General features: G+C 40.7%; 1 protein-coding gene across 1 annotated transcript in view; it reads left to right on the plus strand.

The window, feature by feature from the left end:
• Positions 1–23,028, plus strand: part of TCF20 (transcription factor 20 (AR1)) — a 102,822-nt gene that overhangs the window by 27,027 nt on the left and 52,767 nt on the right. The gene's annotated exons all lie outside the window — the stretch shown is intronic.

A 23,028-nucleotide genomic window follows, 5' to 3' on the forward strand; every position in this document is an offset into this window, starting at 1 on the left:
TTCCAGATCTCTTTGAAACTTATACAGCTCACAAGACCCATAAAATTTGGAAAAACCGAGTTTTGAAAGCCAGTCCCAGCATACATAAAAATTTATAAGCTACTTTATTCCTAAAACCTCAAGCAATCCTCTTGCCTCTGGCGCCCAGAGTGCTAGGATTGCAGGTGTGTGAGCCTGGCTAGACTTTTTTTCATCCTTTATTAGTTATGGATGGGGAAAATATAAAGAAAAGGTCCTTCTTTGAGTTTCTCATGCCAAGGACTTTCAGGTGAGATTGTTGGGTATGCTTAGCACAATGAAAGGAATGCAAATATTGTAGCTTCTAGTTCTGGACCTTTGGATAACTTTTTAGTATCCCTACTGTTAATCCTACAGGTGCCTTTTAGTTTTATGGCTTTTTAAGTTTAACCCCTTTTCCTTTTAAGTACTTCACTCTAGCATTTTGTTCCTGCTTTTTTCTTTTTACTTTTGGTTGCACAATGGTAGGAAGATCATTATAGTTTCTTCTAAGTGTTTGACTTTGAGCTTCTCATATGCTGGGAGCATTATAAATTTGTCTATAGAGTAGGATCACAATAGATACATGTTTAATAACTGATGCTGTATTTACAGAATAGGTTCATGTCATTTGTAGAAGACATTTGAAGATAACAGATCACTTATTTTGTGTCTTTAAGCTGCTTTTTTTTTTTTTGAGACAGGGTCTCTCTCACTCTGTTATCTGGGCTAGAGTGCAGTGGTGTCATCATAGCTCACAGCAACCTCAAACATCTGGACTCAAGCGATCCTCCTGCCTCAGCCTCCCAAATATCTGGGATAACAGGCATGTGCGACCACACCTGGCTAGTTTTTTTTTTCTTTTTTGTAGGGACGATGGGGTCTCACTATGTTGCTCAGGCAGGTCTTGGACTCTCAACCTTAAGTGATCCTCTGGCCTCAGGCTCCCAAGTGCTAGGATTACAGGCATGAGCCACTGTGCCTGGCATCACTAAGCTTCTTGAGTTTGTGGCTTGGTATCTCTTATTTGTTCTGGAAAATTCCCAGCAGTTCTCCTAATATATTGCCTTACCCCTATTCCCTTCTCATTCTGAGACTCCACTGTACAGGAATATGCTAGACCTCACTGTATTCTTTTAGATACCTTCTCTTCCGTATTTTTTATCCTTTCTGTTTTTCGTCCTCGGTAGCTTATTTCGACCCAATCTTCCCAGTTAACGAATTCTTCTTTGACTAATCTGCTTTTAATTTAAATTAAGAACTCAATGTATGGGTCTATTACATTTTTAAGTTTTGGTTTTTTTCAAATCTGCTGTGTTGCTTTTATGGATTCCTGTTCCTTGTTAAATTTTTTAAGGTTGGCTTTTATTTCCTAGAACATAGTAAATACAGTTTTTTAAAAATAATCTTCTGATAATTCCGGTGTCTGGAATTGCTTTGGATCTTTGTTTATAATGGTTCTTACTCATGGTGTTTTGTCTATTCATATGCTTGTGTGTTGGTATTTGAAACATTATTTATAGAAATAAGTAGAGGCCTTGGGTGATGATGTCTTTTTCCAGGTGCCTGAGAGCACTAGCAAACCAAGATCACTTTAAGTTGAAGATGGGAGGTTCTCTGGACTATCCAGATGATTTGAAGCTGAGTCCAGTTCATTCTTCTAGGATGCAGCCCTTGAGACCTCAGTTCACAGGTTTGTTGAGGGACAGGCTACTGAGTGTCTCCCTATGCAGGGCCCTAGAGGGGCCAGATGTTCCCTGGGCCTCTAGTCCGCCTGGCAAATCAACAAATACCCCCTGGTCTTGCCTCTTTCTTTGGATTTCCATTCTTTCCAGGATATTAATTAGGTAATACTTCACTATCTTGTTAGCTTTTTGTTACTTTTAAAAAGACATGTATATTTTATTCATTTTTTTGTCAAATTATTTAGTTCATATTATTGGAAACAAAATGAGATCGTATTTTCATGGACTCATGCTATTCTAACCTTAACCTTGTTGAAACAAGTAACCATAGGGTGAGAGGTACTACACTATATTCTCATTTGTGTCTCACTGTAACATTGCGTAAGAGATGGCTGAACTGGTTGGGTAAAACCACGTGGTGTTGGTTGGCAGATGCTCCGAGATTCACTGTCTAGAGCATGGTCTTTGCAGCCAGCTTTTTGAATCCCAGCTCTCTTGCTTATTTGCAGTGTGGCCTTAAGCGAATAACTTAACTATTCTTTGCCTCTGTTTCCTCGTCTAGAAAATGGAAATAATAATTGTACTTACCTCGTGAAGTGTTTGCACCAGTTAGATTAGTTCATAACTAAAGCTTTATTTATTTATTTTATTTTAGAGATGGGGTCTCGCTATGTTGCCTAGGCTGAAGTGCAGTGGCTTTTCACAGATGTGATCATAGTGCGTTATAGCCCTGAACTCCTGGGCTCAAGCCATGCTCCCGCTTAAGCTTCCTGAGTAGGTGGGGGTCTGCAGGTGTGCAGTCCACCATGCCTGTCTACTAAAGCTTTTTATTAGAACATTGTCTGACTCAATAGTAATCACTAGATAAATTTTAGCTGTTACTACCACCTAGAAACTTTGGAAATACAGGCATACCTTGTTTTATGGCACTTTACTGTGCTTTGCAGATACTGTAGTTTCCTTTCCTTTCGCCTTTTTCTCCTTTCTTCTCTTTCTCCCCTTTCTCCTTTCTCCTTTCCTTTCCCTGGAGTGGAGTGCAGTGCAGTGCAGTGCAGTGCAGTCACTGCAACCTCGAACACCTGGGCTCAAGCAGTCCTGCCTCAGCCTCCTGAGTAGCTGGGACTACAGGTACATGCCACCACACCCAGCTAATTTTTTTCTTTTTTTTTGTGATAGAGACGAAGTCTTGCTGTGTTGCTCAGGCAGGTCTCAAGCCCCTGGCCTCAAGCAGTCCTCCCACCTCAGCTTCCCAAAGTGCTAGGATTACAGGCGTGAGCAACCTTGCCTGGCCTTCTTTTTTTTTTTTTTAAACAAATTAAAGATTTGTGGCAACTTTACATTGAGCACATCTATTGGCACCATTTTTCCAATAACACCTACTCACATGTTTCTGTGTCACATTTTGTTAATTCTCCCAATTTCAAACTCTTTCATTATTATATCTGTTATGAAGATCAGTGATCTTTGATGTTACTTTTCTAATTGTTTTGGGGTGCCACAAACCACGCCCACCTAAGACAGTGAACTGATTAATGTTACGTGTGTTCTGACTGTTCCACTGCACTATTTTCTGTGTCTCTCCCTCCACTCGGGCCTCCCTGTTCCCTGAGACACAGCAATATTAAAATCAAGCCAATTAATTACCCCGAAGTGGCCTTCTAAGTGTTCAAATGAAAGGAAGGGTTGCATTTCTCTTATATTAAATCAAAAGTTAGAAATGATTAAGCTTAGTGAGGAAGGCATGTCAAAAGCTGAAGTAGGTCAAAAGCTAGACCTCTTGCCCCAGTTATCCAAGTTGTGAATGCAAAGGAAAAGTTTTTGAAGGAAATTACAAGTACCACTCCAGTGAACACATGAATGATAAGAAAGCAAAACAGCTTTGTTGCTGCTACGGAGAAAGCTTAAGTGGTCTAGATGGAAGATCAAACCTGTCACAACATTCCCTTAAGCCAAAGTCTAATCTAGAGCAAGACCTGAACTCTCTTCAGTTCTATGAAGGCTGAGAGAGGTGAGAAAGCTGCAGAAGAAAAGTTTGAAGCTAGCACAGATTAGTTCATGAAGTTTAAGAAAAGAAGCCATTTCCATAACATACAAGTGCAAAGTGAAGCGGCAAGTTATCCAGAAGATCTAGCTAAGATCATTAATGAAAGTGACTGCACTAAAGAACAGATTTTCAGTATAAGTGAAACAGCTTTCTATTGGAAGAAGATGCCATCTAGGACATTCATAGCTAGAGAGGGGAAGTCAGTGTCTGGCTCCAAAGGACAGGCTGACTCTCTTGTTAAGGACTAAACACCTGGTGCCTTTTAAGTTGAAGCCAGTGCTCATTTGCCATCCCAAAAGTGCTAGGGCCCTTAAGAATTATGTCAGATCTACTCTGCTTGTGCTCTGTCAGTGGAACAGCAAAGCCTGGATGACAGCGTATCTTTTTACAGCATGTTTTACTGAGTATTTTAAGCCCAGCGTTGAGACCTACTGCTCAGAAAGAAAGATTCCTTTCAAAATGCTACCACTCATTGACAATGCACCTGATCACCCAAGAGCTCTAATGGAAATGTACAAAGTAATTAATGTTTTTTTCATGCCTGCTAACACAACATCTATTCTGTAGCCCATGGATCAAGGAGTCATTTCAACTATTTTGTGTGACTTGTGGTGGTCTGAGTATGCCTGTGGCTGATTTTCCATAAAATGTTTTTGTCTTTTTTGGTTCTCTTATTTTTGAAATTTAGGGTTGCAGATGATGATACCCTCTCATTAGCTACCTCTTCTCTGTGGGCTTACTTCAGAATGACTGAGGTTAGGGTGTTTGCTAATAATTCATGCTAGCGGTCGGTGAAGGAAGAGAAACTCTTGCACTTTAGAGTCTGTCTGCCTCCAAGTGGGCCTCCACCAGTCAGGCGGTGGTCCCTCTGTGGGGTGGGTGAGGATTGGTCTTGTGGCGCTTGCCATGTAGAATAAGAATGTGCTCTCTTGGCATTCTTGATTGTGAATTAGAGGATTAATGAGGATTTAACGCTGCTGTGATTTTTATGAATGGGCTATAGATCCCAGGGTGTGTAAGCTTTCTTAGAAAATAACATAAAAGTTACCTGTCACAGAGTGCTTCTACCAATCAGTAGTTACTTATTGTGTTTTTTAGGGTTTATTGTTTTGTTTTGTTTGTTTGACTGGTAGCCAGTCTCTTTTCCAGTTTTTTTCCTTGTTTCTTGTCTTTCGCCTATTTTGTCATTGGTTAAAATTTTTACCTGGGAGAGGGAAAGAGGGTGGTAATATTAATAATGATAATTTTAATTTATACATACTTAGCAGTTTACAAATTTATCATGGGACATTCCTGTGAGGTGGCAAGGTTAACTCCATTTTTGCAAATGAGGAAAGTGGGACATGTGTTTTAAATGACTTGCCTAAGTCACAGAAGAAGTGATGAAACTATTAAGTATTTAAACTTAGGTTTACTGATTCTAAATACAGTACTTTTCCAATGAATCACCCAGGAGAATCAATAGAAAACAAGCTTAATAGGGGAAGCAATTGTACCGTGCTAAAATAAAATTGTATTTTTGTTCATTTTGCTTACTAAAATAAAATTCTATTTCTAGATGATTTTTTAAACATGTTTTTCTTGGTCTCTTTCTTCATGTCATTTAGTTTGACTGTAGGCAAGACAGGAATGCCCATGATCTTTCTGTCTCTTAAGAAGAGAGATGTTATGTACTTTTTGGTACCCAGTAGTCCCTACACTATATTACATCAAAGGAGCTCCCAGTGGAGGAGGAATGAGGGAGGAGGGTTTTATGGTTATTGCTCCTCAAATCTCTTGGGAAAGACAAGAGACAGTGGTCAGGAGTAATTTTCTTTTGTCTCTGTGTCTGTTATATTTTTACATGCCACCCTTCTTGTTACAGTTATGGCTCATCCCCTCCCAGCCCCCCTTTAATAAAATGAAACGAGAACCTAAAATGGAGCTAGAGCTAAGGCCATTCGTAAAGATCTTACGCTACTGAAATGATCTGCTTTTTTGTTTCTTTAAGATCTTCTGACTCCAAATTAATTTGCTAATTCTTGATTCTCTTCTTGGATACGTAGAGGTGACTATTTCTCCTTAGTTTGGAGTTGGATTTTTCATTTCGTAACATGTTTGAAACAATCCTTTGAACTATTTATAGGTGTGGACTTTTGCTTTTTTAGGTTTTGTTTCGTTTTTTATGTGGGAAGCTCAATCTTTAGAAGGATGTTTAGCTTATAGGTATTTTCAACAGAACTAGAACCAACATATTGTTCAGTATTTTGGAATTGTGGTGAGTTGGAGGCAACAAGTGGACATTGTAGAGTGTCAACTCACCTCCAATCTTCCTAACTCCTATGTTCATTTCACAGGATGTAATCGTCCAGACAATATTCCTCCCATGCCTGCATCCCCAGCCATACGGAGAGGACCCATAAACTGTAAAAAGGTCCATTGGCTTTTATCTGAAGTGGACTGTACCCATAGAACTCAGTTCTGCCTTTTGCTTCATTTGACAGGTTGACCTATGATGTTGGTACTTCCAATAAAATCAAGTCTAAATGCTTTGGTTGACTGCTTTTCTCATTGCTTTGCCCAAGAAGGCCAAGGACGCATTAAAATGTGTTTGTCCCATCCTGTATTTCCTTTTTAAGGTTGTTGCCTGAACTTTTGTTTCACAGTATGTTATTTGTTTTTTTTTTTTTTTTTTTTTTTTTTTTTTTTCAGCATATTTTGGGGTACAGATGTTTAGGTTACGTGTGTTGCCCTTGGTTCCCCTCCCCCCAAGTCCGTGTTTCAAATATGTCCATCATGTTATTTGTTTTGATTCAACTTCTGCTCATAAATTCAAATGTGGTCAGTTGATGTTAAAAGGGCTCTTTGAATTTTAAACATGTCTGTTTCACTGGTTCTCTGTATCTCTGTGTTTATGTATATGTAAAATAACTTTTAGTATTTTTACATTTCATCATACTAAAGGGCTTTCTTTCAAGGGTGAGGCTTTGGAAAGTAACTAATTTTCGATACTCTTTAAAAAGCCTTAAACCTTTTGATTCACATTATTTACATTTTTAATAGCAAATTAAGTCATTTTTATTCATCGAAAGTTTTGATCTGTTATGCTTAATCACTTTGTGGAAGAGAGTGAAAATTAACTTGCCTCTCCTTATGCTTTAATGAAAGGCAACGTTCAAAGCAGAGAATGAGGGGGGAAGGATTATAGAAACCCTTTCTTGGTATGAATTTCCCTCACAAATGAAAACTTTTGGTCTTCATCTGTTTTCTTTACTTTTGTCAGAAGGAGAATTTATATTGTCAACCTCATTCATCCAGTGTTTTGAATGTTTGCTGCGTACATGGCAGTAGGAGAACCAAGGCCCCACGCTGTGGTGGAAATCAAAGGGTCAGTAACTCTTGATAATGCTGACCATGGTTTGTGCTACAGGGAGATATTAGGGAAAATGCGGGATTGCACTGGACTTGAAAGACGAGTGGTATGTCAGCAAAGCTAATATTCAGATAGAAGGCCCAGCTCAAACAAGGGACAGGCTGCAAATGGTGCATACTGGGTATGCTGGTAAATACATAAAACGTTACTAAGAACAGTAGAGGTTAGGAGCACATTCATCTGTTGTCAACAGATTAATGAATATTAGTCTCTTTTTTATTTTTATCTCCTTGCATCTTTATTTTTTTTGGTTCAGTCATGCCTTAACAACGAGGACGTGTTCTGAGAAATGCATCGTTAGGCAGTTTCCTCATTGTTTGAATGTCTTATGGTGGACTTACACATACCTAGATAGTATAGCCAGCTACACACCTAAGCTGTATGGTATAGCCTATTGTTCTTAGGCTATAAACCTGAACAGCATGTTAGGCTACTGAATACTGTGGGCAGTTGTAACACAGTTGGATTTGTGTATCCAGATATGCCTAAACATAGAAAAGGTACAGTAAAAATATGATATAAAAGATAAAAAATGATATACCTATATAGGATACTTACATGAATGGAGCTTGCAGGCCTGGAGATTGCTCTGGATGAATCAGTGAGTGAGTGGTGAGTGACTATGAAGGTCTAGGACATTAGGACATTACTGTACACTACTGTAGACTTTATAAACACTGTACACTTAGGCTACACTAAATTTATTTAAAAATTTCTTATGTTTTCAATAATAAATTAGCCTTACTGTAACTTTTTTTACTTTATAAACTTCATTTTTTAAGATTTGACTCTTTTGTAATAACAGTTAGCTTAAACCACACATCGTAGAGCTGTACAAAAATATTTTCTTTCTTGATATCCTATTAGTCTATAAGCTTTTTTCTTTTTATTTTTTAAAGTTTTTTGTTGAACACTAAGACACAAACATACACATTTCACTGTCTTCCACCTCCACATTCTGTGGTCTTCAGGGCGGTAACATGCATGGAGCTGTCATCTCTTATGATAAAACAGTGCTTTCTTCTGGAATACCTCCTGAAAGACCTGCTTGAGGCTGTTTTACAGTTAACTTTTTTTTTTTTTTTTTTTTAAAGAGACAGGGTCTCGCTATGTTGCCCAGGCTGACCTTGAACTCCTGGGCTCAAACAATCCTCCTGCCTCAACCTCCTCTGAGTAGCTGGAACTACAGACATGCTCTACCAGCTGCTGTGCCAACTTCAGTTAACTTTTTTTATAAGTAGAATATATAGCATACATAAACATAGAATACATAGAAATCCATGTAGAATACATAGAATACATAAACCAGTAATATAGTTTATTATCAAGTATTATGTACTATACATAATTGTATGTGCTAGACTTTTATACCACTGGGCAGCATGGTAGGTTTTATACCAGCATCACTACAAACAGGGTAATGAGGTGTTGCATTATGGTGGTTATGAAGTCACTGAGTGTTAAGAATTTTTCAGCACCATTATAATCTTATGTACCACCATTGTATATTTGGTCCATTGTTGACCGAAAGTTTTTAAACAGTACGTGACTATTTGTTTTGGTTGCCATTGCCCCAGCTTTAGAGGATTTGGGAGGCAGGGAAAGGGAGAAGGCTGTGTGGCATGCCTGGAAAACAAGGCTGAGCAGTCTGCATGCTGTGCTAATAATTAGGAGCCAGTGACAGTTTTAATGGTCAGGGAGTGAATTTATCAGACTAGTTTCAGTAAGGTGCTAAAATGTAAGTTGGCTTGGGGATAAGTCTTATAGCAGGGCAAACAACGATTTGCTTGGCTACCATTAGAGGTAACTTTGTAGATGTTAGACATGTTTGTTGGGCACTTTTAATGTACGGCCTAGTTGGGGGGATGAGGTGTTTATACAAAGTAGGAAAGTAAGGACAGGGGACAAAGCACCACATAGGTGTATGGATGAGAAATGCCGTTTAGGGAAGGCAAGATCACCAAGCTGAGCAGTTTCCTGGAGGCTTCAGTGAGGAGGCCAAATGGCCTTGAAGAATGACTCAGATTTGGGAAACATTTTTGGGAGGGGCCAGGACAGGTCAAGAGGTAAGAGTGCAGGTGTTGAGTACATGGTCTGTATGGAGAGGTGGGTTTGGGTTGGCCAGTAGTGAGCAGTATGGTTGGAAAGAAAAGTGACCAGTGGCCTCACCAAACCTATTATACACTCTGTCTTGTGACCCTGATCTCACTGTATTGCAGTCGTGTTCCTTTTCTTGAAGAGTGTGAGACTTTCAGGACAGAATAGTGTCTTAGGGCCCAGCACACAGTAAATGCTAAAAAATATCAAATGATTGGATATTTATGTAAGTTGCAGACTGGATATCCTGCTGCCCCCTCAAACCTAGGTCTAAATTAAAATCCTAATCTCAGCTTTCTCCTTCCCCTTTTCACTCTGTGCTCAATTTAAACAGGTCACCCTCCCCACTGCTCCCAAGCTGTGTGCTTGCCATCCCATAATTACGTACAGCTCTCTTGTGGTCATGCTGCATGACTCTCACCAGCATGTCACATTCACTCGGCTCTAAGGCCCCATACTGCCTTTCTTCCTTCCTCACTAACTTTTCTTCATTCTCATTTTCTGGCTTCTTTTCTTTTTTCCCAATCTCTAAATGTTGGCGTGATTTGGGGATCAATCCTACACTTAATCCCTAATCCAGTAACTTTAAACCTTTTTTCAACCATACTAGTGCCAGCCTAGTACAAACACATTATACCAGCATATGCACACAGACACAACTGAAACAAAAATTTTGTAAAACAGTTCTTATATTTCATCTTACTATGAGCCATGGACTCTGTTATTTTCCATTCTGCTCTATTTCTTTTTTTTTTTTTTAAGTGCTATTCATGACCCACTAAATTGATTTCATAGCCTGCAGTTTGACAAAGTGGTCTGAGTGATCTTATTTCCTCCTTTGGCTTTAAATACTATCTCTTTGCTGATGACCTTCCCTTTTTTATCTCCACCCCACCTTTCCCCTGACATCCAGTCACGCTAGCTGTCTACCTGACGTCTCCACCTGGATGTGCAGTAGGCATCTCAGATTTAGCATGTCTGGCAAAACACTCTCCATTCCCTTTACCATCGTCATCCCTTCACAAATGATTCCCTGTTCTCAGCTGCTCCACAAGGCATGGTGCTGGAGTGCAAGCTCCGAAGCCCCCTGCCTGGCCTCAGATTCCATGACCAGCTTTGAGGCCTTGGACAATTACTAAACTGCTCTCTGCCTCATTGTCTCCATTTTAATAAAGTGGAGTTGTCAACTCTGTCTACCTCATGGGATTACTGTGAAGATTGAATGAATTTCTACCAGTAACAGACATGGAGTGGTGACTGGCACGTGGCTGGTGCTCAGCTAGTTAGGGTTGACTGCTACTGTTTGTCATAATTTTTGTGTCCATCACATCCACTTCTGATCCATTAGCAATTTATGTTGGCTTTAACTTCAAAAATATGTCCTTTATTGACCACACATCACCACCTCTATCAACAATACCCCATTCACACATGCAGCCAACATCCTCTACCCAGACTACCAAAATAGCTCTCCACTCACTCCCTGTTCTGCCCAGAGTCTGTTTTCTACAAAACAGCCAGAGCAGCCATTTGAGAACTGAAACCAGAGCATGCCGCTCTGGCTCAAAACCCTCCAAAGGCTTCTAATAAAATCCAAACTTCCCATGTGGCCCTTAACTTTTACAAGGCCTTTCACCGATACTTTTCAAACAGTACCATATGTGTGACTTGCTGGTGACCTTGTTAACATGTGGAATCTGCTTCTGTGGGTCCTTGGGGCCTGAGACTCTGCATCTCTAATGAGCTTCCAGGCAACATCAGTGCTTCCTGTCTATGGACCACAGGAGAGCGAGGCCAGTGTGGTCAAGCCCCATTTCTGTGACTGCGTCTTCCTCTGTTCTCCCTGCACTTGGCTTTTGCCATGTCAGCCACTTTGTTTTCTCACCAAACTCATTCCTGCCTCTGGCCTTGCACTCCTCTCCCCCAGGTCTTTGCATGATCTGTTCCCTCACCTCATGTAGGTTTCTGTTCACACCTCCTCTAGGAGGCTGACCTTGCCCATCCTGTCCAAATCCTACACTTCCCCCCACGCCTCTCTCTCTGTCCCCTTAGCCTCCTTTAGTTCTCTCTTTGAGCATTTGTTAGTCCCCAGTGTATGTTTATTTGTTAATTGTTTTGTCTGTATTTGAATGCTATTATATATTCATAGGACCGACTGTTGGAATTTTGTGACAGTCTTGTTCACAGCTGTATCCCCAGAACCTAAAATCAGTGCCTGGAATATAGTATTTGCTCAAATATATATTGAGTGACAAATTATGTGTGTATAGATGTGTTTTCTGTTAGACATGGGGCTCCCTTTTTTTTTTTTTTTTTTTTTTGGAGTCGGGTCTTGAATCCCAACCCTGGTCCTTTCCCAGCCGCCTTCATCCTCTTTGCTTCAGCCCTCACTGATTGTTAGCTGTTGTTTGTCAGACTGTTCTGCTAGGGGCTTTCTATAAATCTTCTTTAGTTTTTCTTTTTAAAAAATTTTACATAGGTAACACATGACTCTAGTCTCATTTTCACAAAATGAAACAAGTAAAAAGTTATCCCACCGTGAGTTAAAGTTTTGTTATGTATCCTTCTCATCCATTTCTGGATTTACTCATTGTTTTGAAATTTACCAGTAACAGAAGAAAAGAGCTTGCTTTCAGGATCATGAGAGGTCTCAGCAGAATGGTGCAATGTATCATTAGCCTTAACTATAGAGGCATTTCTCTTTTATGGTTGAGGAAACTGAATAATTTGCTGAAGATTTCACCTAGCAGTGAGCTGCAAAAGCCAATTCGGACTTTGACTATGTCTGGGTTCAAAGTCTGTGCACACTCTTTCCACGACTCCGTGCTGCTGGGAGCCTTGGGGACTGAGACAGGAGTGATTAACTTATTGGAAGAAGGCTCCCGAAAGAAGAGGTATTTGAGCAGGTCTTCACAGAAGAGTCTGGGTTAATCATATGATGAAAGTGGGCATGGTACACTAGCATGCCAGACATGAGTAACAGCATGGGCAAAGACCTAGAGGTCTGAAGCACATTTGGGGAATGGAGAGAAGTTTGGTGTCACTGGAGCAGGAGGTACGAAGTGAAGTCATGAGAGGTGAAGGTAGAAATTCTGCTGCTGTCAGAAGCTGAGAGGTCTTAAATTCCATGCTGTGACCTATGGTATTTTCTCAGACTGGTTAAATGGGGAACCAGAATTTTGGTTTTTTTGCAAAATATGTCAAACATACAGAAAAGCACAGAGATTAATGGCACTTATGTACCTATCACCCAGATTTAATAGATGTCACAGGTAGAGCCTCTTAAATACCTTCCTCTCCTCCTACTCAGACCCACTTTTCTAGACACCATGTTTTTTTCACTTACATTGTTTATAAGATTTATCCTTGCTCATGCACACACAGCTAGAGAGCTGGTTTGGAAAATTTCCATTATAAATGCAATCTATTACAGTTAAAAAAAAAAGAAACACCACACACACAAACCTGATCCTACAAAATCACAGTTTCCCCCTCAGTCTGGTTTGCTCTGTCTCCATCAGACTGAAAGGGAGCATATCCTGGCTTTCTGGCTCAGTAAAGTATTACAGGCTTGTACCTTGTACTTTGCCTACCCCTTGGAAAACCAGCCATTTTTCCAAGAAGCCCAGGTTCTATTTAGTACAAAATGGTATATAAAAATCCAAAATTGAATACCGTCTTGGTCCTTAGGATTAAATGTTTTGTGTTTTCTTCTAAAATTACTATGCTTTTGTGTGGTGATGTTTAGTTCTTTAATTCACCTGGAAGTTTATCATTATGGATATCGTGAAGTGGGATCTGAACACAAATATTTTTCTCTCAGAAAGGTATCATGTTATCCTAACACCCTTTGATTTAAGTTCAATGTATAGTAGGGCAAATGTCTCCTGACTTTTCATAGTTTTCTAAAGTTTTTTGACTAGTTTTACACATTCTCCTTAGATTTTCTTTAGATGAACTTTAGAATTAGTTTATCAAAACCTAATGGGAGCGTGCCACACAGAAAAAGTGGTGAGCCCCATGGCCGAGGAGGTGATGATGAGGGGTGTGAGGGATGAGACTGAAGAGCTCAGGAGGTTGGTTACATTTAGCAAGCAGGTAAGCATATACTGAGATAACGGGAGCCAGGTTTCTTCCTGTCTGAGGAAGGAATTACAAACAGGGAAAGATGGAAGGCTGCAAGGAACCCTGAGGTTTTGGATTAGAATTGGAGGTATCAATGTGAATTCATGGTTCTTTAACATATACACCATATATCCAGAAGTAGTTATAGGTGTGGAAGTTTCGTGTATGTGTGTGTTTTCTAGCTAGAAGCAGTGACATCCCAGCAACAGTGAGCAATCCTAGCACCCAGATCTTTGTTTCTAAATATTATCATCCTCTAAAAGGAATCAGGTGTTCTTGGAGAAATGGCGGGGTTAATGGCTGGTTCCAGGAGTTGGGGCAGGGAAGGTATAAGATGAATCTGAAGCATCTTGTGCCACGAAGTAAGAGAATGTTCAAAGACTGGAGTGTGTCAAAAGGGCACAGAAGCTAGTTTGAAGAGGTTTCCACGGGCCAGATCTGGGACAATCCAAGCATTAAATGAATTAATTAATGGATGAGGAGAAAAAGCTCTGCCTACTAAGAGATTTGAAAGGAATGATGGATAAAGAGTGTCACCATTTGGCAATCATCATAGAGATGATTGATTCACGTGGGAGTCATCAGTGGATGCTGATGGTGGATGTTTTTTTCAAAGAACAGGATATTGGTGTAATCTCAGAATTTCTCCAACAAAATACCAATTACAAAGAGGAAAATGATAACATTACAGTGAAGAAACCTGGTAAACATGGGCTTGACCAGATGAATATGGTTAATTAACATCATCAGTGGTGGCTCAGTCTCCATCAGTCCTCTTCCACCGCGGGTTGCACTGGGAAGAGCACTGCACCATGTGTTTGGAATTACTCCCCAGAAAGCATGACCTGAGTCTGGTCATGAGGAAGCATAGATTAGACTCAGGCTCAGGGTCATCCCACAAAATGAAAGGACCGTACTCTGGGAGGGACTTGGAAGTCAGGAAAGACTGAGGAACTATTCCAGATTGACAGACACTGGTGAGACATTCCTGGTTGGAATCCTGGACCACAAGGAAAAGTGACATTGTTGGGACAGCTGACAAAATTTAAATGAGGTCTGTGGATTGGATTGATATTGTAGTATCAATGTTGATTTCCTGATGTGGAGGCTTTGTATGCTGGTTATGTAGGAGAGTGTCCTTGTTTTTGGAAGTATTCACTGGCGTACTTAGGGACAGTGGGGCTCCTTTTCTTCAGCTTGCTCGCAAAGGGGTCAGGAAAAGGTAGTGAAGCAAATGATATAAAACATCATCAGTTGGGGAATCTTGTTGAAAGGGATGTCTGAACACTTTGAATTATTCTTGCACTTTCCTGAATGTTTGAAATAATTACAAAAAAATTTTTAATGCCCTGTCAATATTTTGACTGGAACTCTGTTAGAGTTTTATAAACTAATATGTTGAGACTTAACCTCTTTATAATACTGGCCTTTGTTGTCTGGCTACACTGTGTGTTCTTCTGGTTTATTTTGTTTTGTTTTAAGCTCTTGGGTCCTTCAGTAAAGTTTAAAATTTTCATCATACAGCTTTTGCCCACTTCTACTTTGGATTGATCATTGGTATCTTTAGAATTTTAATTCAAAATTATATTTGAATGAATTATAAAATGAACACCCTTTTTGCCTATAAGTGGCAACACTAATTACTTTCTGTGATCCTTTTGTCTTTAAGGTTTAGAAATTATGTATTCATACACCCTTTAAGTGAGAAAAAATATTCAATGACATCTCAAAAGCCCTTAAGCTCCATAGTTAAGAAATCAACTCTCAGAGTGCCCCAGCTAGCCCAGAGATATGCCACTGGCCCACTCTTCTCCTGCCCACTTTTCGGAAACTATTTGGCCTTCCTGATCACAGATGAGGTCATCTGAAGTGATCTTGGGATGTCCCTGTGAATATAAGACAGGTAGCCATCAAGTGGAGTGGGGCCCAGACTCCTTTGGTCTGGTCCAGGAGCAGATTTATGGCCTTCCATGCAGAGTTAGAGAAGCATTCAGTTGATTGGATGCTGCAGCATCTTGGCTGTTTGAGATTATGTCTAAAAATAGGCTTGCCCTCTGTGGGGTGGAATTCAGCTGGTTTTAGGCCTGATTCTGAAAAATATCTCTGAGCCAGTGATTCTGTATGTACACTTGCTGGGGCACCCTGGCATCCAGTATTCTGCGTGGTGTTGGCTCCAGGTTTCCTGGAGCAGAAGTTCTGTCTGGCAGGTTCTTCCCTCTGCCTCCTGCCTCTGGGCCTGTGGGGTTTCCTGTGCCTCCCTTTCTTCAGCCCTTGGGCAAAGCAGCACTTTACTCTCAGTAGGAACAGATAGAGTAAAGATACTGTTGAGCTAGTGTAAAGGGTATAATTTTTTAAAGTGATTAATTTCTACAAATATTAACATAAATATTATGGAAATCAAAAGGGAGAAAATACATCTGTAATCCTGCCACCATGGATAGTCAAAAGGTTTTCATTTTTCCTTATTCCCTTTGGCCCAGGACTAAATGAATGCCTTGTTTCAAGATAGTTTTAATCATAGCACAGGTATAAGTTTATATGCTCCTGTATTTGATGTTACAGAATAAGCATTTTCCATGGTGCAAGAATCTTTGCAATTATTTTTAGTGATTATGTACTATTTCTTTGAGTGGATATACCATAATTTGCGTAATCATTTTCAAGTGATTGAGATTATTGCCAGTTTTTCCTTCTAATAGATATCACTGGAGTGAATTTGTTGGTATTTTGTTTTGTTTGGTTGGTTGTTTTGAGATTTTATTACCAATTTGCTTTTCCAAAGAATCATGATCATTTATGCTGTTTTGTTATTTTTCATAACAGCTTGAGCCTAACCTCACTAGGTAGGATATCATCTCTTAAATTTTTTTGGAAAATTTAATGGTTATGAATTTGTGCTCCCACTTTTTCCCTGCATGTATTTGATCATGGTTGAAGGCAGATATTTCTTAGCAGCTCACATGGCTATCATAATAAGGATTTTGACTCTCAGAGAACAGACTTAGATCTGCAGCATTCTGGTGGGTTTCTTTTCCTCTAGACAATGTTGCAAATTCTGACTGAGTTGGTTCCTTAGGTTGATTTCAAGCTCCATTTTGGGCTCCCAAATAGTCAGGGGACAGGCCAGAACTCTCACACATCATCTTCTAAAGGCCTAATTATATTCAGAAAAATCTAGGCTCTGACCATGTGTAAACAGGACATAGAATATGAAATATCAAGTCACTGGGCCGATCTGTGTGCCTGATATGCTTAGGAAGATCCCGCATTTGTGTACACGTAAAACAAATGATTCACATATATCCAGGTACAAGCAGTCAACTCAATTCTAGCAAACTTCAAGATTCCTTTCTAAAATGCTTCCCAATCTGTGAGAGTAGCAGCATTGTCTTGCTGCTGGTTCAAGGAAGGCTTCTGCCAAAAATATATACTAGGTTCTGGGGTGGGCATTCCATGTTCTACCTCTTTGTTTATTTTGAATGTTTTGCTTATTTAACTTCTCTGAGTTTACAAAAAGAAGTACCAACACTTCTTAGGTCATGGCGAGGATTAAATACATTAACATTTATGTAGAAGACCTGGTAGAGTGTGTGGCATGTGTTAGGCATGCAATAAATAAGCAATAACTACAGCTATTATAGGTTTGATGCAAGTGTCAGGATTTTCAGAAACATGGATTTAGGTGCTCCTTGCTCAATTTGTGGTGCAGTGAAGGGAAATGATCATGGGTTTTAGAGTCAGAAGAATTAGAATTACAGAATATCAGCTCGGATCACTTGAGCCCAGGAGTTTGAGCCTGCAGTGATACATGATTGTGCCATTGTACTCTGGCCTGGGCAACAGAGAGAGACTCTGTCTCTTAAAAAAAAGAAAAAAGTCAGCTCTAATTTGTCCTAGAAGAGTGACTTTTAGAAAATTACATAATTTATCTGGGTCCCCCCCCATATATTAATTGAGATAATATGTAAAACCGCGCACAGTGCCTGACACATAGAAGTTGCTTAATAAATGGTAATTATTACATCAATAGTGCATACCTTAGATACTGGTTAAAAGTAAATGCACTTTACTAAGTTTGTTTTTACTAAGCGAAGTAAAGCCAACAAATTCTCAGCTTTAAGGAAGATTTGTAGAAAAGATCATTTCAAGAGCGCTTCAGATTCTGAGGGCCGTATGACCTGACATGACACAAAGGAATTTATAGACCTAGGGATGCTTTAGAGAAAGCTCCAGTTGAGACCAAGGTGAAAGTGAGAAAGCACAGAGGGGACTGGGAAGGCTTGTGTGAGAGGGTAGGGAGGAGCAGAAATTGTGTTGGGAAGATGCCAGAGGGCTTCAAGGCCCATGAAGAGGGCAACAAGAAGGCAGGTGAAGAAGGTGCTGGGAAAGAGAATTTCTGGAGGTGTTATTCCAGCCCAAGACAGATGAGAGCAGTGAGGAGGATGGAGTGGGAAAGGGTAAATACAGGGAAGAGCGATGTCGTGATTAGATGACATCATGAGTTATCAGAGAGTTAAAGTAAGAGATGAACTTGAAGTCATTCTAAAGCATCTTGCTTGGGATGATTGTGGTTTTCCTTGAGGATAGAAAGTTGAGTCAATTGATGAAAGAACCGACTGCCTAAGAATAAATGTTTTGTCGTCTTTATAGAAATTATTTCAGCCACAACTGACACTGGCCAGAGTTCTTATGTGCAGAAGTGACTGTTTCCCTACTACCAACTAGAGAGGCCCTGGGGCCTTGTCTCTGTGTCTGTCTCTGCATGGTTATCAAAGCCTTTGCTGTGTGATTAGGAAGTCCTACAGAGACCCCATCTCATCACTGGTGTTCAGAGCCCAGCACCTGCTTGCTACTCTATTTATAATATGCCATCCAGTTTTTAACCCTGGGCATTTCTTACTTCCCTGCAACTTAACTGTGCATTTTGTCTGACATTTCTAGGTGTTTTGTTGAGGGAGGAATTTTAGTCCCTGTTGCATGCCATACTGCGTGAAATAGAAGTCTCTCATCCCCCAAGTGATAATAGTCTACCCTGAAATCGTAAGAATACGAAAAAAAACTATATCAGTCAGGGTCCCAGTAGAAAACAGATGGCACACTCAAACTGAGTAATTTGAGGAGCATTTAATTGAATCATTCAGGAAAAGAGAAGCTTTCTATTGCAGGTATGAAGGGTTTTGATAGAGGAATTGAAGCTTTGTCCAACCTTTGGAAGAACTGGATTGGAAAGATCAAGCGGGATGCTCCCAGTCAATCTCCAGCTGAAGCACCACAGGATGGCTCTCCTGAGCTCTGAATCCATGTCTGCTGTAACTATCTTTCCTTTCCTCTACCTTCCAAATCTCTCGTGTTTCTCTTTGCAAACTCTAACCCAGAACCATTCTGGAAAAGGATTCTGGAACAGTAGTTCCCAGCTTTTGATCTGCAGAGAAGAACCCAGAAAGTGGGTGATCATGGTTGCTGAGTTGAGATAGTACTGCAAAAGATTAATAAAAGGACTGTTTGCAAAGAGTGAGCAGGGTTTCGGAACACCAACAGGGAACATGTAGTCTTCTGGGCGGGCAGAAGAGGAAGTGGTTCCTGGAGCTTGGAGAAAGTGGCTAAATGTTTGGGTTGCCCTGTGGAGCTGCAGCCATTAGTGGAGAGTCTCAGCCAGCCTTAGTAACCACAGGTGGGAGCCAGGAGAGTCAGTTCCTCTGTCTTACTTTACTCCTGCCTCTTATCAGCCAAACTGGGCCAGAAGCCAGGGGGTGGCAGGGCCTGTCCATAATCCTTACAGTGCTCCTCCCAGGGCATAGAGTAAGGTGGGGATGGGTAAGGAGTAGGCCTGGGGCCAAACAATATCCCCTACACAGGGGCCATGATTAGATGCATATATGTTAATGTCTTGAGGATTTAAAGGCAAGAAAGGATTAAGGAGAAAATCACTGCTTAAACCTGAAATGAAAGAGGACTAAGGTACTTGAAAAGATGAGAGGAAACTATCTTGAAGACAGTTTGGAGAACTTTGGGAAGAAGAGAATGGACTGGGGAGTGGGATAATGTTGGACATGTGGAGGAAGGAAGGCCAAAGAAAGCTGAGGTTGATTTTCTGTAAGACAGCAAGCAAGATTGTCGACCCTCCAGCAGGATGGAGAATGCAGCCGCAGCTGGGAGACAGTGGTTGTAAGTGAGATCGGCGTGAGGACTCTGGAATGCATAGGCCTGAAGTTCTGGACCTAGCTAGCACACCTCCATAGCCCTTCTGAAACCATTCAGAAATTTAGGAATACGTGGGAAAATCAGGAGAGGGAAAGTCAGGATGGAAAGTACATTGGTAAATAACTTTTTCAGAGTATGTATGCAAGTTCCTGTGGGTGACTTAGTTCCTTTGAGATACCAGATTTTCTTTACTACATGTTTGTATTCATTCAAACAAGGGAATTCAGGCATCTGTAGTTACTAATCACAACACTTTAAAACTGATTACATTGGCTGGGCACCGTGGCTAACACCTATAAACCCAGCACTTTGGGAGGCCAGGGCGGGAGGATCACTGGAGGCCAGGAGTTCAAGACCAACCTGGACAACATAGTGACACCCCATCTCTACAAAAAAACTTTAAAAATTAGCCAGGTGTGCTGGTACTTGCCTATAGTCCTAGCTGCTCAGGAGGCTGAGGTGGGAGGATTGCTTGAACCCAGGAGTTCGAGGCTGCAGTAAGCTATGATCACGGCACTACACTCTAGCCTGGGTGACAGAGGAGACCCTGTCTCTAAATTTCAAAAAAAATTGTAGGGCCAGGCGTGGTGGCTCACACCTGTAATCACATCACTTTGGGAGGCCTAGGCAGGAGGATCACTTGAGGCCAGAAGTTCAAGAGCAGCCTAGGCAATGTAGTGAGTCCCATCTCTACAAAATAAAAAATAAAAAAAATTTTTTTAAATTATAACTGATTATACTGATGCTTTTTCTAAAACAGTAGGATAGTACTGGAATGATTTCTATTGTTAGCTTATTTTATATGCTAATGGTAAAGTTACGAAGTCCAGGTTTACATTTTCTCTTGCTGATAATATACTATTAATACTTGATTTTCCTAATTGGTTTGCTCAGAGCTCCTAAAAAAGAAACTTGCAACCACTTGGTACTCAAATACTTCAATATACTAAAAATATTAACTTGACTGGTACCCTGTAGCAGATATTTGGCTGTGGATTTTTTTTCCTTCTAGTCCATAAAATATAACAATAGGGAGAAGGGCATCATACAGGACAAGGAATCTACAGGAAAGGGCTGAGAACAGACCTGAGAAGGAAATGTTCCCATATCTGTTTCCCTGTTTGGAGATAGGGTACTCTCAGTAGGCAGGCAGCCTGAGGCCGGATGTGCTGATGTTTAAAGTGGTCTTTAGCTCTTGGTGGCTCCTATTTAGGAAAAATATGGTACAAGCAGCAGCATTGTTTATACACTCAGAAGCCTGATTTTATTTCCAGAAGGATTAATTAAACAACATGTAAAGTATTTATTTATAGAGAGAGCATCTCTTGAGGAAGCTTTTCATTAGTTTAAACTGCCAGATTTAGTGTTTTTTGTTTAATTTAGCCCCCATTCAGCTTGTTTTATCATCTGGAGAAGGCCATTGACACCAAGAACTAGAGTAGAAGCACATCACAAACAGGAAAAATACATGCATGGACAGAATTGTTCTTCAGAGTCCTAGAAATGATGAAGAACCAGCCGGAACAGCATGGAGGTTCTTGTGAGAGGGCAACAGAGAAGGGATTTACCTAAAAGTATTATTGGTAGCCACACACTTTCAAGGCCCACCTTTCGTGGGACAAGTGGCATCTGTACTAACTATGTGGAAGATCCTCTGAGCAGTCTAACGTTAAGAACATGGCCCGTTGGGGTGGCCATGCTGGGCCCTTGTCCCCGCTGCTTAGGAGCATTGTGAACTCTGCTTCCATTTCCTCATCTGTAAAATGAGGATGTTAGTGTTGTGAAGATTAAATGAGTTAGTGCATGTCAAGCGCTAGAATAGTGTCATGCATTGTAATATTTAAATAGCTATTACCTGTTGCCCAACAGAGTCATTGGAACACAGAAATAATAGTCTGTTGCAGAGGCGTTTTGAATAGGAGTAGAAGCGATTTCCTTTAGATTTTCACATTATTTATATGTGAATATTTAAGATGGCTTTGGGTCATGTGACTGTATAATCAGATTTAATATCAAAGAAGTAGACTCTTGTTTAGCTGTTTTAGACTTAAGATATCTCAAGAAGAAGTGGGTCAAGCTTTCAGAGTTTGAGATTACCATCTTCTACTGTGATCCATGTTTACTTTCTGAAGTCACAGTTCTCATGTGGACCCAAGCTGGGTCTTTTCCCTTAGAACTAGACCCTGAGGATTTTACAGGCAAGATCTTCAGCATCCTCCAGCTCTGCTTTTAGCTCAATCATATTCTGTTTTCTCTTCTTGCAATTCTCTGATCTTACCACCACAGTCTCTGAATATGTGAGTTCTAGCCTAGTTCTCTAAGGCTTAATTCTTATACCATTTAATCATTCACACAGAATGCCTGCTGTGTGTTCCATACTGTTTCAATGACATGAGGATTACAGCAAAGAATAGGCAGTGCCTGCTCTTTGAAGAGTTTACATTCAAGGGGGGAGAGATAGTAAATAAGTAGCATGTATTGGGGGTGGGGTGGATAAACAGGGGAGGGAGATAGAGCCAGGGTGGAGGTGTAGAATTAGCTGGTTTTAGTAGGATGGTCAGGGAATCGGTGACATTTGCCCAGAGACTGGGAAAAGGTGAGAGGGGAAAGCTGTGTGGCTATGGGGGAAAAACAGGGCAGGTGAGAGCAGAGTTCCTATGTAGAAATATGGTTGGCCTGTTCCAGGAGCAAGGAGGCAGTGGGGCTAGAGCAGAGGATGGTAGGGGAGGAGGTCAGAGAGGTCATGGGGTGGGGGCAGGGCCTCTGAGACTAGCTTCCCAAGGAGTGAGATGGGAGCACTTTGGGCTTGGAGATCATGAATCCAATTTGCTGTTTAAAAAGATCACTAACTTTCCTGTAGACAACTCCATTTTCAGCTCCCCCTGAGAGGAACTAAGAAACCAGCTTCATAAACCATTGTAGGAAAACTATCTGTTAGTGTCTAACCCTATCTCGTACGTGTTTCATAACTTCCTTTTTATTTTTTTTTAATTTTTTATTTTTTTGAGACAGAGTCTCGCTCGCTCTGTCACTGGGGCTAGAGTACAGTGACATCAGCCTATCTCACAGCAACCTCCAACTCCTGGGCTCAAGTGATCCTCCTGCCTCAGCCTCCCAAGTAGCTGAGACTACAGGCGGGCACCACCACTCCCAGCTAGTTTTTTTCTATATTTAGTAGAGACAGGGTCTCGCTCTTGCTCAGGCTGGTCTTGAACTCCTGGCCTCGAGCGATCCTTCCTCCTCAGCCTCCCAGAGTGCTAGGAATACAGGCGTGAGCCACCACGCCTGGTCCATAATTTCTTTTTTAAACAATTGGTTTTAAAGTCATTTGGAGCAGTTTGGCTTTGTTCTATTCATCTCTGACTCTGAGAAGGAGACAGGCCCAGGCAAAAGGAAAAATAAAGTCGATTAATTGTTTAAGAGGATGATTCATTAGCAAAGGTAATGCAAAGTAGTGGCCCAATCAG

The sequence above is a fragment of the Propithecus coquereli genome, unplaced genomic scaffold (genome assembly GCF_000956105.1).
Source record: "Propithecus coquereli isolate 6110/MARCELLA unplaced genomic scaffold, Pcoq_1.0 Scaffold126, whole genome shotgun sequence".
In the NCBI taxonomy this organism is placed as follows: Eukaryota; Metazoa; Chordata; class Mammalia; order Primates; family Indriidae; genus Propithecus; species Propithecus coquereli.